This window comes from Anomaloglossus baeobatrachus, chromosome 2, assembly GCF_048569485.1.
Source record: "Anomaloglossus baeobatrachus isolate aAnoBae1 chromosome 2, aAnoBae1.hap1, whole genome shotgun sequence".
In the NCBI taxonomy this organism is placed as follows: Eukaryota; Metazoa; Chordata; class Amphibia; order Anura; family Aromobatidae; genus Anomaloglossus; species Anomaloglossus baeobatrachus.
In genome coordinates, this window is record NC_134354.1 from 616145603 (window position 1) to 616161907 (window position 16305).

Genomic DNA, 16305 nt, shown 5'->3' on the forward strand with positions numbered 1-16305 from the left:
GCAGGGATCAGCGCACAATGCTTAGCGCTGGCTCCTTGCTCTCCTAGTTACAGCACACATCGGGTTAATTACCTGATGTGTGCTGCAGCTACATGTGCACAGAGCAGGGAGCAGCGCACACTGCTTAGCGCTGGCTCCTTGCTCTCCTAGTTACAGCACACATCAGGTTAATTAACCCGATGTGTCCTGCAGCTAGCTACATGTGCACAGAGCAGGAGCTGGCAGCACAGGCAGTGAGAGCGGCGGAGGCTGGTATCGAAGGTAAATATCGGGTAACCAAGGACAGGGCTTCTTGGTTACCCGATGTTTACATTGGTTACCAGCCTCTGCAGAAGCCGGCTCCTGCTGCCTGCACATTTAGTTGTTGCTGTCTCGCTGTCACACACAGCGATCTGTGCTTCACAGCAGGACAGCAACAACTAAAAAATGGCCCAGGACATTCAGCAACAACCAACGACCTCACAGCAGGGGCCAGGTTGTTGCTGGATGTCACACACAGCAACATCGCTAGCAACGTCACAAAAGTTGTTCGTTAGCAGCGATGTTGCTAGCGATGTTGCTTAGTGTGACGGGGCCTTAAGGTGAACTGCTATATAGAATATCAGTGGATTGGACATAAACAGCTGTAATCTCTTGAGTTAAGGGGTTGTCCAGTGAAAACAAGTTGTCTCCTGTAATTGTGTGGTTCTGGCAACTCAGACCGGCAGCAATTGGCAGAAAAGGAAACTTTTATCCCCATCACAATGGAGTGGCTGTGCAAATGTGCAACCTATGCTTCATTAATGTTACACACTTGTCCTGGACCAGAGCTTTGATCCCCTTATCCTGATCTGCTGAACTCTGTTGTGCTTCATGTCAGGCTTTGAAGATGGCTCAGCATGCTCCTATGTGATTGTCTGCCTTGGCCGACATGAGGCCTATAAGGACACCCACTCCTTTTGTTTGGTATTAAGACATTTTGTGCTCCTGACATCAGTCTGCCTGCTGCCTACAGTGCTTCTACCACCTTTTTCCTGGTCTTCCATCTGCCTTCATCCTTCTTCAATATTAGGATGTTGTCTAAATAAAAATATCATTTTTAAAAAAAAAGTAAGAAAATGATATATCAATCAGTAGAGATGCTAACACCAATTAGTTATCTTTTCTTGCAGATATGCTCATTAAAGCACCTCTAAGGCTGGGGCCACACGGGTATTACTGCAATCACCTTGCATGACACTCGGCTCACGCTGGCAGTACAGCAGAGCCGAGTGTCATGCTAGTGTCCCTGCAACTGAGGTCCAACTGTGCGAGCGGACCTCAGCTGCGGGGGGTGGGCCGGCACTGAGGAAGGGAGGGCCAGCGCTGCGGAGGGGAGGGATTTATCTCCCCCTCTCCTCCGTAGCCAGCTATTGCCATTCTTGCACTGAACTTGCGGTACACCGATGTACCGCGAGTGCAGTGTGATTTTTCTCTCGCCCCATACACTTGAATGGGTGCGAGAGAAAGAGTCTGACATTACAATCGCAGCATGCTGCGATTGTTTTCTCGGCCCAGTTAGGGCTGAGAAAATAATCACTCATGTGCGCTGACACACAGGCTAATATTGGTCCGAGTGGAATGCGATGTTTTATCGCACTCCACTCACACCGTTTTTCTCGCCGTGTGTCTTAGGTCTAACACCAAGTCTATTATGATTTGTAAGTAGATGCATACAATGCTCATCAATTTATATGAATAAATAAACATTAATTAAAAAATATTACATCATTCTCCTTTTTAGTGAAGCCATGCCCCTTGCCAAGGTACTGAAAGTACAATGTATGTACTTTATTAACTCAAGTTACCACAGGCTGGTAAGAACTCACATTATTTACAGGTGTCCTCACTTAGCTATTCTTGAATTTTGTTAAAGGAATATGTCAGTCTTTTGCTACCTTATCAGAGAGCAGCATGATGTAGGCATAGAGATTCTGAATTCAATGATTTACCACTTAGATTACTGGGTGCAGTTGTTCTGACACAATCAGAATTTTTAGATTTAGTATTTGCAGAGCTAAGTTGTGTAGCCCATATCAGGCTATCAGTAGAGGTTGTACATTAAGGGTACCTTCACACTTAGCGATGCAGCAGCGATCCGACCAGCGATCTGACCTGGTCAGGATCGCTGCTGCATCGCTACATGGTCGCTGGTGAGCTGTCAAACAGGCAGATCTCACCAGCGACCAGTGAACAGCCCCCAGCCAGAAGCGACGTGCAAGCGACGCTGCGCTTGCACGGAGCCGCTGTCTGGAAGCTGCGGAGACTGGTAACTAAGGTAAACATCGGGTATGGTTACCCGATGTTTACATTAGTTACCAGTGTGAGCAGGGAGCAGGGAGCCGCGCACACTGAGCGCTGGCTCCTTGCTCTCCTAGCTACAGTACACATCGGGTTAATTAACCCGATGTGTAATGCAGCTACATGTGCAGAGAGCAGGGAGCCGCGCACACTGCTTAGCGCTGGCTCCTTGCTCTCCTAGCTGCTGTACACATCGTGTTAATTAACCCGATGTGTACAGCAGCTACATGTGCAGAGAGCCGGAGCCGGCACAGGCAGCGTGAGAGCTGCAGAGCCTGGAAACTAAGGTAAATATCGGGTAACCACCTTGGTTACCCGATGTTTATCTTGGATACAGCTTACCTCAGCTGTCAGACGCCGGCTCCTGCTCCCCTGCTCGCTTCATTTGTCTTTCTCTTGCTGTCACACACAGCGATCTGTGTGTCACAGCAGGAGAGCGGCTTTGAAGAAAACGAACCAGGGCTGTGTGTAACGAGCAGCGATCTCGCAGCAGGGGCCAGATCGCTGCTCAGTGTCACACACAGCGAGATCGCTAATGAGGTCACTGCTGCGTCACAAAAAGCGTGACTCAGCAGCGATCTCGGCAGCGAGCTCGCTGTGTGTGAAGCACCCCTAACAGTGAGATGTCAATCACAGCAGGGGGCTTGCAACTGCCTTGCGCATGACTTTGCAATCTGAGCAAGTAGTCCTGGGCTTAATCAAACATAGCAAATAAACAACATATCAGATCTTGACAAGACAGGCATCCCTGAATTTTCTGTGTTAATGCTTGCAGCATGCTCTCATAGCAACATCCTGCTGACAAATTTCCTTGAGATTGGATGTTTTATCTCAGAAATATGTGCAAGTAAAGTTCCAGCAATGTACTGCTATTTGATTGATAGGTGCAACAGGAAGGGAATATGTGTGTCAGGTCTTGTTATCTATTCCCACCTTTGCCTTCCTCCTCCTATTGCTATCGCGGGCAGAGAACCCACTGCTCGGGTCCGGCTGCTGCTGCTGCTCGGTTGGTGGCTCGAGCGGTGGGCCGGATCCCGGGGACTCGAGCGGCGCTCCTCGCCCGTGAGGGAAAGGGGGTGCTTTGGTTTAGGGATATTGTCCGTGACGCCACCCACGGTTGTGGTGAGATTAGTGACACCACCGCTGCTCTGGACGGGGATCCCGGGAGCGGTGACAGGGAGCAGCTTGGATGTTGGTTCTCCCCTCTGTGGGTAGGGTGGTTGGTTGTCCCTGGGCCCCGGTGAGGGTTAGGGATGGCAGGCGGGTTATGGGGCCAGGTGAGTTGCAGGGTCGCGGGGGCAGCGCTGTGCCGCACGGCACGGTGGTACTCACTCAACCAATGATGAATGCAAAGTCTCCGGTAAAACAAACGGCTGGATGGACGGGTCCCACAAACGGCTGCGGTAGTTCTCCCGGTAGGTTGGTGGTGACTGCCTTTCCCTGCACCTGTGTTGTGTTTACGGTTCCAATGGCTTCCCACCGGTAACCCGCTCCCCAGCTTGGATGGATGCTGAGGGAGCCGCTTTTGCCCGCAGGCTCTGGCCCTGGGAACTGTAGCCTTGGCGGTGACTGTGTTACCCTTTCCGGTTTGAGCTGTTGCCTTCAATCGAGTTTGACTGCTGGGAAACCCCGGAGGTTCCCTTCGCTTATGGATTTGACTGGTTTTACGGCGACTCCTAGCCTGGTCGGGGTCCGTAAGCCCTGCCGAATGGTGCTGGCTTCTCTTTGCTCCCTGATCCGGTACCGTCGGGCCACCACCCGTCCCCGGTCCTTACGGGTCACTCCAATCTGCCTCTCCTGCAGACTGTCACCACTGTCTGCCAACCTTGCTGTATGTGCCTGGGCCACGCACCCGGACACGATCAGTCTCCTCTACTGCCACTTCACTCCTCTAACTCCAAAACTGATCTGCTCTCCTTTTCCCGCCTCCAGGACTGTGAACTCCTCGGTGGGCGGGGCCAACCGCCTGGCCCACCCCCTGGTGTGGACATCAGCCCCTGGAGGGAGGCAACAAGGATTTGTGTTTGACCTAGATGTGCCTAGCCGGGGTGTGGGGTGTGTTGTTGTAGTACTTGTGACGTCATGGCTTGTCCAGGGCGCCACATTGCCATCATGGAAAGTAATTTCTGGAGCAGGCAGACAGACAAGGGTGGGAATAGATTGCAAGACCCGACCCACATATTCCCTTCCTGTTGTACATGTCAATCAAATAACAATGTATTGCTGGAACTTTACTTGCACATATTTCTGAAATAAAACATTCAATCTCTGAACAAAAGCTATGCTTAGATTTGGCATCCTAGTGCCGGTATAGCACTGGCTTTACTTTATAGTATATATGGAAATCCTGCTGGTTGGTTCCCTTTAGGGACATGTCAACAAATCCCTTGACATGCTGTAAATTTCTACTCTGGGTGGCCAATAGATATGAGTGAATTTTACTAAATTGATTCCTGGCTGGTTGACTCAAATTAACTGTCAAAATCAATTTGGTCCAGATAAAATTGGTCTGTGTTAATAGTTCTCAAATTGAAAATAAGTTAAAAAAAATGTGAAAAGATGTTTATTGGAAAAACAATTTGTGTGTTCTCTCAGGTTTCAGATGGAGTCTGATTGGCATCCGTATTGCATGCTAATCTAATCTCCCAAAATTTGTATTAACCCTAATCTGAAATTTTGGAAAATCTATAACTAATTTGATTATAGATTCAATTGCTCATTTCTAGAAGCCAAACACTGACATGTATAATATATACAGTCATATGAAAAAGTTTGGGCACCCCTATTAATGTTAACCTTTTTTCTTTATAACAATTTGGGTTTTTGCAACAGCTGTTTCAGTTTCATATCTATATATATCATTGCCTTATTCTGTCTGTCTGTCTCTCTTGCTCCAAAATTGTGTCGTTACAGTGATAGTGTCGTTACAGTGACAAGCGTCGTATTGGCCGCTGGGCTCGGCCTGGCCCCGCCCCCCCACGGATTGGCCGCTCGGCCTGGACCCGCCCCCTGCATGGATTGGCCGCTCGGCCAGGACCTGTCCCCCTCACGCATTGGACGCTCGCCCTGGCCCCCCCGCACGCATTCCTAGAACCCACACAGAGCCCCGACTCCCAGGTGACTGCTGCAGCCCCGGAAGCCCACACCGGCAGGACAAAGTGTAAAAAAGGCCGAATGTGTTAAACCACTAGCTTACCCCGGCTCCCGGCACACATGTGCCAGAGCAGGCGTAGGCTGGTAACCATAGTACACATCGGGTAACTATAGAAACCACTTTCCTTAGTTACCCGATGTAACTAGCTTACCCCGGCTCCCAGCACACGTGTGCCAGATCCAGCGTAGGCTGGTAACCATAGTACACATTGGGTAACTATAGAAACCACTTTCCTTAGTTACCCGATGTAACTAGCTTACCCCGGCTCTTAGAACACGTGTGCCAGAGCCGGCGTAGGCTGGTAATTATAGTACACATCGGGAAACTATAGAAACCACTTTCCTTGGTTACCTGATGTAACTAGCTTACCCCGGCTCCAAGCACATGTGTGCCAGAGCCGGCGTAGGCTGGTAACTATAGTACACATCGGGTAACTATAGAAACCACTTTCCTTAGTTACCCAATGTAACTAGCTTACCGCGGCTCCCAGCACACGCGTGCCAGAGCCGGCGTAGGCTGGTAACCATACTACACATCGGGTAACTATAGAAACCGCTTTCCTTAGCTAGCCGATGTATAACATGGTTACTAGCTTACCCCGGCTCCCAGCACACGTGTGCCGAAGCCGGCGTATGCTGGTAACCATGGTACATGGTACATTTGCATAGTTACCTGAGCCACGCCCCCCACACAGATTAGCCGCTCGGCCAGGAACCGCCCCCTGCACGCATTGGCCATTCATCCAGACCCCGCCCCCTGCATGAATTAAACATTCGGCCTAGCACCGCCCCCTCACACATTGGATGCTCGACCTGGCCTCCCCACATGCATTCCCCGAAGACTCCCAAGTGACTGCTGCACCCCCGGAAGCCCACACCAGCAAGCCAGCCGAGACATACCGTTGCGTTGCTGGAATCGTGTCAGGGCCAGCGTATGCTGGTAAACATGGTACACATCGGGTAACCATGGAAACCACTTTGCTTACTTAACCGATTGTGTACCATGGTTACCAGCGTATGCCAGCTCCCTGCCCATTAAGATCGTTGCTCTCCCGCTGTTAAACATGCCAATGCGTGCTGCACAGCAGGAGACCAACAAACAAAAAATGAACCAGCACTGTCGCTTTGAATAGTTACCCGATGTGTACCATGGTTACTAGCTTACCCCGACTCCCGACACACGTGTGCCGGAGCCGGCGTATACTGTTAACCAGTGTACACATTAGGCAACCCATCCAATCCATTTATTACATTATTATTCAATCTGCTAACCTACATACACATTCTAGACTACCCGATACTTTAGAATCGTGCCACCTTCTAGTATTTAATAACTGATGTAATATTTCTGGATTGAAATGAGGTTTATTGTACTAACAGAAAATGTGCAATCCGCATTTAAACAAAATTTGACCAGTGCAAAAGTATGGGCACCCTTATCAATATTTTGATTTGAACACTCCTAACTACTTTTTACTGACTTACTAAAGCACTAAATTGGTTTTGTAACCTCATTGAGCTTTGAACTTCATAGGCAGGTGTATCCAATCATGAGAAAAGGTATTTAAGGTGCCCACTTGCAAGTTGTTCTCCTATTTGAATCTCCTATGAAGAGTGGCATTATGGGCTCCTCAAAACAACTCTCAAATGATCTGAAAACAAAGATTATTCAACATAGTTGTTCAGGTGAAGGATACAAAAAGTTGTCTCAGAGATTTAAACCGTCAGTTTCCACTGTGACTAACATAGTAAGGAAATGGAAGAACACAGGTACAGTTCTTGTTAAGCCCAGAAGTGGCAGGCCAAGAAAAATATCAGAAAGGCAGAGAAGAAGAATGGTGAGAACAGTCAGGAACAATCCACAGACCACCTCCAAAGACCTGCAGCATCATCTTGCTGCAGATGGTGTCAATGTGCATCGGTCAACAATACAGCGCACGTTGCACAAGGAGAAGCTGTATGGGAGAGTGATGCGAAAGAAGCCGTTTCTGCAAGCACGCCACAAACAGAGTCGCCTGAGGTATGCAAAAGCACATTTGGACAAGCCAGTTACATTTTGGAAGAAGGTCCTGTGGACTGATGAAACAAAGATTGAGCTGTTTGGTCATACAAAAAGGCGTTATGCATGGAGGCAAAAAAAGCACGGCATTCCAAGAAAAGCACTTGCTACCCACAGTAAAATTTGGTGGAGGTTCCATCATGCTTTGGGGCTGTGTGGCCAATGCCGGCATCGGGGATCTTGTTAAAGTTGAGGGTCGCATGGATTCAACTCAGTATCAGTAGATTCTTGACAATAATGTGCAAGAATCAGTGACGAAGTTGCAGTTACGCAGGGGATGGATATTTCAGCAAGACAATGCTCCAAAACACCGCTCCAAATCTACTCAGGCATTCATGCAGAGAAACAATTACAATGTTCTGGAATGGCCATCCCAGTCCCCAGACCTGAATATCATTGAAAATCTGTGGGATGATTTGAAGCGTGCTGTCCATGCTCGGCGACCATCAAACTTAACTGAACTGGAATTTTTTTGTAAACAGGAATGGTCAAATATACCTTCATCAAGAATCCAGGAACTCATTAAAAGCTACAGGAAGCGACTAGAGGCTGTTATTTTTGCAAAAAGAGGATCTACAAAATATTAATGTCACTTTTATGTTGAAGTGCCCATACTTTTGCATCGGTCAAATTTTGTTTAAATGCGGATTGCACATTTTATGTTAGTACAATAAATCTAATTTCAATACAGAAATATTACACCGTCCATCAGTTATTAGATATATCAAACTGAAATAGCTGTTGCAAAACCCCAATTTGTTATAAAGAAAAAAGGTTAACATTGATATGGGTGCCCAAACTTTTTCATATGACTGTACATATTGTAAAAAGGACCACAAAATGATGTTTTGAATATCTGATGATATTGTTTTATCTATGTTGAATGCAGACCAAAAGTAAGGAATGACACATCTATATGTGTCCTACAGAAGTGTTCTTAAAATCCAGTCCACACGGCTCACCAACAGATCACGTTTTCCAGATTTCCCTAGTATTTCACAGGTAATGATATTGTCATCTGTGGAATACTGAGGAAATGTTGAAAATTGATCTGTTGGAATTTAGAACTGGCATTTAAGCATACTGCCCTATATGATGATTTTTTTTAGCTAAGTGCACTGTAATTTAAAGCACCACTTCAGCATTTTGTTTTTTTTTCGCCAATAAAGTGGTGCTTGCTCATACTCACTCTCCAGTGGCTTCATCTTCCATCACCACCACTTAGGTCAGTCTTTAGCGATTTGTGATCTGACGACAGATCCAGTGTTTCATGGAGCATGTCGGGCATCACAACTCAATACAACTCTATAAGAGGCTCGTTCTGGCTGTCATGGACTTGTCTTGAGTATTAATGTTGCAACTTCTTCCTTCCGGCTAGTCAGAAGTTATAGGCACAAGATAGTGCCGTGAGACTGGAGCAACAGTTAAAAAAAGTGAAGCTGCCAGACGGTGAGTTAAATACAGGGGTCAGGCATGTTAGATTTAAGTATCGCTCAATCAGTAACGACTCTGGAAATGTAATAAAAGTTAATGTTGGAGTGGTGCTTTAGGCTCTGTGCGCACTAGAAAAAGGATTTTTCTTAAGAAATTTCTTGAGAGTGAAGGATTAGCGCACCTGCGTTAAAAAAATGCACCAATAATGCACCAAAAAATGCATGCGTTTTTACCACGTTTTGGTGCGGTTTTGGTGCGTTTTTGGTGCGTTTTTTTGCAGGTTGGTCCCTACGTTTTTTAAAGCTTCATCAGCAATAAATAATATAGATAATTGATAGATAGATAGATGAATAGACAGATAGATAGACAGATAGATAGATAGATAATGGATAGATAGAAAGATGGATAGATGAATTAAAAAAAAAAAAAACAAAAACGTGGGGTCCCCCATATCTTTTGTAGCCAGCTAGGGAAAAGCAGACGGCTGCTGCCTTCAGACCCCAGCTGGCAGCTTTACCTTGGCTAGTAATCCAAAACAGAGGGCACCCTGTTATTTTACATTAAATAAATAATTTAAAACTAAAAACGTGGGGTCCCCCCAAAATTGGATCACAAGCCAAGGTAAAGCGGACAGCCGTGGTCTGGTATTCTCAGACTAGGGAGGTCCACCATTATTGGACACTCCACAGCCTAAAAATAGCAGGCCATAGCCGCACCAGAAGTGGTGCATCAATTAGATGCACCAATCCTGGCGCTTTGCCCCAACTCATCCCGTTGCCCTGGTGCGGTGGCAAGCGGGGTAATAAATGGGGTTGATACCAGATATAATGTCACCTGGCATCAAGCCCTGGGGTTAGTGATGTCACACGTCTATCAGATACCTGACATCACCAACCCAGTCAGTAAGAAATAAAAAATAGACAACAAAAATGTTTTATTTGAAGAAACACTCCCTAAAACATTCCCTCTTTCAATATTTTATTGAAAAGAACAATCAAATCTGGGTACGGTGTAATCCAATAAGGGGGTCTCATGACGATCCATACCGTAGTCACTGTCCCAGTCAATGAAGAACAGAAGGTTCACCATTGGCTGGGAGAGTAGTGCAGTGACCTGAGCTAACATCAATAGGTCAGCCGAGGTCACTGCAGTGGATGACGAGCGCTGCTGTCATAAGGTAGGATGAGATCATTACCTGCTGTGATGAACTCCTGCTCTCCTGATGTCAGCGCTGTCACTGACTTCCATTGCCCACCGCGTTCTCAGCGATACGTGGGAGCCCATGATGTCACCTCTAGTGACAGTCTTGGGTCATCCGCGAGACGTGACATGAGAACGTGGTGGGCAATGGAAGGCAGTGACAGTGATGACATCAGGAGAGCAGGAGATCATCACAGCAGGTAATGATCTCATCTAACCTCTTGACAGCAGTGCTCGTCATCCCCGCGGCTGCCCGCACTGCAATGTGAGAAGCTGCTGATACTGCAATGCGAGCAGCCACAGGGCTTGCAGGGAGCGGGTCACAGACTGCACGGGCACCCGACGGAGGTCACACGGAAGTGCTTCCATGTGGCGTCCAGGGATTGAGTGTGATCTGTGTGTGTTTACTCTGCCTAGCTTCCTTTTCCTTTCATAATGACATCACTTCCCTGCAAAACGCAGGGCAGTGATGAACATTATGTCCCGAAAAACGTGAAATAACGTGAGAATAACGCAGGAAAACGCAATGAAACACACAAAATTTGCTACCTGCGTTATTCCCTGCGTGATTTCATGATTACATAACAGTCAATGGAGTGAATAACGCAGTTAGCTGCAGAAAAGAAGTGACATGCTCATTCTTTTTCTTAAGAAAATCTACTGAAAGAATTTTCTTAAGAAAAAAACTCAGTGTGTGCACATTTACATTTTTTGCCATAGGTTTGGCTGGGGAATGTCTACAGAAAGGTTACAAGAATTTGTCAAGAAATTTCTGCAGCAATAACAGGCCAAAAACGTGGGTAAAAAATTCAGTGTGTGAACATAGCCTTAATAAGATATTGTATATGTGTGAGATGATATTACAGTACTTTAGTCATAAGTCTTTGCAAGTAGATTGCTTTTTAATGGTATACATATTTATTGTGAATATAGATGAGCAGACCCATGGATGTTCGGGTTTGTCAGGTTTGAACAAGCAGTAGTACAAAATTCGGTTCAGGTACACCAGAACTCTACTCAAACATGAAACTGAACCCAAACTCCATTCAGTTGGTACCCAAACTTTTGTACTGTAAAATGGTCATAGGATGGGGTGTCACAATGATAGGAACAGCAGGGGAGCGGGGCTCTTAGACAGGCCCTCAGACTAGGTGGGTAACAGCTATCCCTTATCTTAGAGTTACCTTTGAAAGTAAGGATGTCTGAGCCGCAAGCCTGACCCTGCTCCTGACCAGCAATGATCTTATACCACCTTCCTCCCTAGCCCAAGGGATGGCCAGGACAGGAGTGTGATAATACCAACTGAGATAGACAAACAGGGGAAAGCAAAACTCCCACTCACAGAAAGGTAAAAGACAATAAGAAGTAAGGAGGAAAATAGGAGCATGGAAGAAACAACAGGATGACAAGAGAAGTCCACAACTACTCCAAGCACTAAGCATTATAATCACCAGCAGGACTGGGATGTAGCAGCACACTTATCAACACAGCAATAAACTATAGTCAGCGTAGGAAGACAGATTCCACCATCTTATAAAGGCGGGGAGTAAATGTGATAGGTTTCCAAGAACATTTGATCATAGTGGTAACCAGCAGGCTAGCATTGAATTATTCTTGCTAGCCTGATCAGAAAGGAGCACACAGCTGATCAACATCTGAGTCTGCCTGTGTAACTCAGAAACAGCAAGAAGCCATAGGGTGGAGTGTTAGAATCTGTAGTGAAAAAAGTGAATTACACCGCAATGACACTCAGCTATTTTTGAGCTCCACATAGATATCAGAGGCTGGTATCCTAGTCCTCTACTCAGGACCATAACCCTTCCAGTGAACCAAGTAATGAAAAGAATGACATGAGAATCTATAGTTTCCGATACCTGAAACTCTAAAGACACATCAACTAAGACTGGAGGTGGAGGTATGGAAAGAGGGACTCCAGAACTCACTATTATATTTTTTACAGAGATTTGTGAAAAACGTTATGGATTACACCAGGCAGAAAGCCAGCAGATTGATGACAGCAATGATTCTGAATAGAATGATGACCTAACTTAAGTGAAGGCTCTTTAAGCTTATTACTTTTTGAGGACACCCACGCCAGATCACTTATACACAAGACCAGACCAGACACACATTTACAGTCAGCTACACGCTTATGCTTAGAGCCCATGTCACACAAATGCTGCTGAACCTTCTCCCATGTAGACAATTCTGAGCCACCAAAAGCAACGCAATATAAGAACCAGAGTACCCTTCACCCCAGGGTGACCAGCAATGATAAAATCATGATGTTCCCCCAGATCCCTAAGACAAAGATTCAGGGGAACAAATGACTTATTTGCTAGGACCCCAGATGGTGCCTCATCTTGGGCTCAGCAATTCCGCAACCTTAGATTCAACCTCAGTACTACTGAGCGTTGACACCATCACTGCCTTTGGAGGATGTGAACAGGTTCTTCACAAGGTCCCCCCCTGGAAAACTCCTGGACAATGAATCGGCTTTTGTTACGGTTGCTGTGGCACTGGAGACTATGTTCGGATTTCTTGCTACTGCACATGTGTGAGCACTGGAGACTATGTTCGGATTTCTTGCTACTGCACATGTGCAAGCGCTGGAGACTAAGTCCTATCTTGGAGCCATTGCACATGTGCGGGTGACATCATCGCTGATACGAGGTCACATGTCTCTGACACCTTCTAAGCTGATTGGCCGCTGGTCATGTGCTTGTGACACGTGGTCACACGTCTCTGACACCTTCTATGCCGATTGGTCGCAGGTCATGTGCTTGTGACGCTTTGCTCGGTGATAGGCCAGCGTGACGTCATTGCTGTCATTCTGGCAGCGGATTGGCTCTGGTGTCCTCCATCTTGGATGAGGCACAGAGTCTATATAAGACCCTGACGCACGCCGCCCGGCGCTCAGTCCTCTTGGTTCCTGCATAGGAGTAGACGCTCTGTGCATGTCCCTTGCGGCACCTATTCTATCTAGGTGAGCGTTATCGGTAGGGTAACACTCTTGTACCTTGCAGCTTATGCTGTGGTCCGTATCCTCGCACCTTAGTGGAGCGGCCATAGGTAGGTTAGGTGTTACGAACCGGCGCCGCCATAGCCGCAAGCAGCCTGCTGCGGTTCCTGTTGCGCCCAGGCGCCGGCTGACGTTCTTGGCCGTGCCTCGGGTTGTCCAGTTGGCTGTTCCTTCCACCACGTCTAAGTGTGGAGAGGCGACTAGTGCGCATGCGTGCGCCGATTTACCCCAGCCAGAGTCTAAGCCCGGTGTTTTGCCTAGTGAGCATGCTCAGCCTGTTTGTGTTATGTCTGAGACTAAGTCCTCAGTTCAGGCTACTGAGCATGCTCCCACAATTAACCCTAACAGCCTCTTTGCACAGGTACTTGGACTTCGTGCTGTGTCTAAGTTCTGGGATGTGCCTACTGAGCATGCTCAAACTGATAGTCTGCTTTCTAAGCCTGTGGCTCAGGCTACTGAGCATGCTCAGGCACTTAGTGCATCAGAGGCTAGGTCCGGTAAGGACCTCACTGAGCATGTCCGTGAGGTGGCAGGCCCTGATAGAGCAGAGGGTGTCAGGTGTCCTGATGACGTGGCAACTCCGGACTGGCTCGCAGAGGCCCACCCCTATGATCTGGCACCTCAGTATTGGTCGTCAGACGATGACTGGTGAAGTGTTTGGGGCGTGGCTGCCATGAGGTCATCAATGACGTGGCGGTTCCGGATAGGTCGCATGTGACGTCACTGATGACATGGCACTCTGCTATTGGACCTTGGTGGTTCCACCCTGGGTTTGGGGCGGACCCAGGTTATAAAAGGGGCTGGAGACAACATGGAGGTGCGCAGTCTTCACTTTTGCTCAGTCAGAGCACACCTCCATGTTAGAGCCTCATTGTGGCATAAGCCTATGTTGGGAAGCGGTAGGTAGGGTTAGGCGAACGGTGCCTGTCACGCCAAGATTCGTGGCTCGGCACATCAGGGTCAGGCGCCGTGCTTCCCTCCTGCCGTTCCAGTCTTGCTATAGCAGCCCAGTGGCGTTAACTGGGCTGCGGCTGCTGTGCTTCCTGTCCGATTGTGCCCCCTACGCACACGGACAGCGCACCTGCTGCGCCACCTGTCCGATTGTGCCCCCTACGCACACGGACAACGCACCTGCTGCGCCAACTGTCCGGTTGTGCCCCCTACACGCACGGACAGCGTACCCCAGGACCCCTGTGGAGTTAACAGGGTGTTCCTTATCCTCCTCGGCTTCCCGGTCAACGCTACTGGTGTACCCATCTGGCCTGACGTGTCCTACACACACGTGGCCAGTCGAGAGGTGGCCAGAAACGCTAATCGGAGGACCGCTCGGCCTGACGTGTCCTAAACACGTGGCCGACAGGGCGCTTTCGTGGCGGTCTTCCGGTCAACGCTACCTGGTTACCACCCGGCCTGACGTGTTTCCTGCACACGTGGTTGGTGTAGCGCTAGGTGCACCAAAACGCTAATCGGGTTGTCGTCCGGTCTGACGTGTCCCAACACACGTGACCAGTTCCCAGAGTTCCTGGGTTATCTCAGAGCCATCCCGCTCTATAGTCTCCGCCTAACCCTCAGGTGCCAGCAGCTCCTTTGTCATCTGGAGCACGGTGGGCTCCGACTGGCGATTAGGATATACCCCCTGGTCCTAATCTGCCGGTCCCCCCGTAACATTAGGTGGTCGTTGCCTTCTAGGGTAATGCTCCACTACGCTGCCTCCTGCAGCAGTCCGTATCCTCGCACACTAGGGGAGCGGTCATTGGCAGGAGTTTCAAGCTAGCAGCCTTGCTGCTGTCCGTATCCTTGCACCACAAGTGGAGCGGACATAGGTAGGTGCCATATTGCACAGACTACACCTAGTCTCTGTGACTGTTAACTGAGACAGGTGCTTTCACGCTCACAGACTGTGAGACTTCTATGCACTTTTATGTTGTATTCCTCACTCTTTTGCATTTCCACTCCTATGTTATTCTAATAAGGTAGTCGCTGTGACTTAAACAGTATACGCCGCTATTGGTCTTGGTGACACTGTGATGCAACAGTGTCAGTACCGCTTTGGTGGTACAGGTTTCCCCTATCCTCTGCCATACACTGCAGCAGAGCTCTGCACAGTGGACCCTGACTGTCAGATAGCCTTCCATTCCCTTATTATCCGACAGCCCCCGTAACAGCTTTATTGCTCTTAGACTCTGGACAATAACTTATGAACAAGTTAAACCTATTGAAATATAATAACCACTGAGCTTGTCTCAGTAAAAGACATTTAGCCAACTAAAGGTAATGGAGATTTTTATGGCCAGTTATCACTGTAACAGGAAGGATAGCTTTCTCCAGAATGTGTTGCCACTCCTCAAATGCTAATTTGATAGCAAGCTATTTCCTATTACCAATATCGTAATTATGTGCAGCCGGAGATTCTAAGAAAATAAGGCCCATCGCTGCAGTTTACCAACAAATGGACCTTGAGAAAATACAGCTAACACCCTCATTTCAACCCTATATGATGAAGTTGCGTCAATCTCCACCATGAAGGGTTGAGAAACATCAGGCTGTACTACTATGTGTGCTGATATGAAGCATTTTTTTAGACAGTCCAAGGTGTACAAAACACCCTCAGACCAATATGAAAAGTCTGTATCTTTTTTCATGTCAGTTAGAGGTCTTGCATTGGCAGAAATATTTTTAGTAAACTTCCTATAACAATTTGCAAACTCCAAGAAACCTTCCGGTGCCCTAAGGTATTCAATAGAGATGAGCCAAACTTCCAAGGTTCGATTCGGTTCATTCACATTCACCTGTGTTTGGCGAACGGCTCGACGAACGGTTCGATGAACATATCTGTTACGAACCGGCGCCGCCATAGCCGCAAGCAGCCTGCTGCAGTTCCTGTTGCGCCCAGGCGCCGGCTGCCATTCTTGGCCGTGCCTCGGGTCGTCCAGTTGGCTGCTCCTTCCACCACGTCTAAGTGTGGAGAGGCGGCTAGTGCGCATGTGTGCACCGATTTACCCCAGCCAGAGTCTAAGCCTGGTGTTTTGCCTAGTGAGCATGCTCAGTCTGATTGTGTCATTTCTGAGACTAAGTCCTCAGTTCAGGCTACTGAGCATGCTCCCACAATTAATCCTAA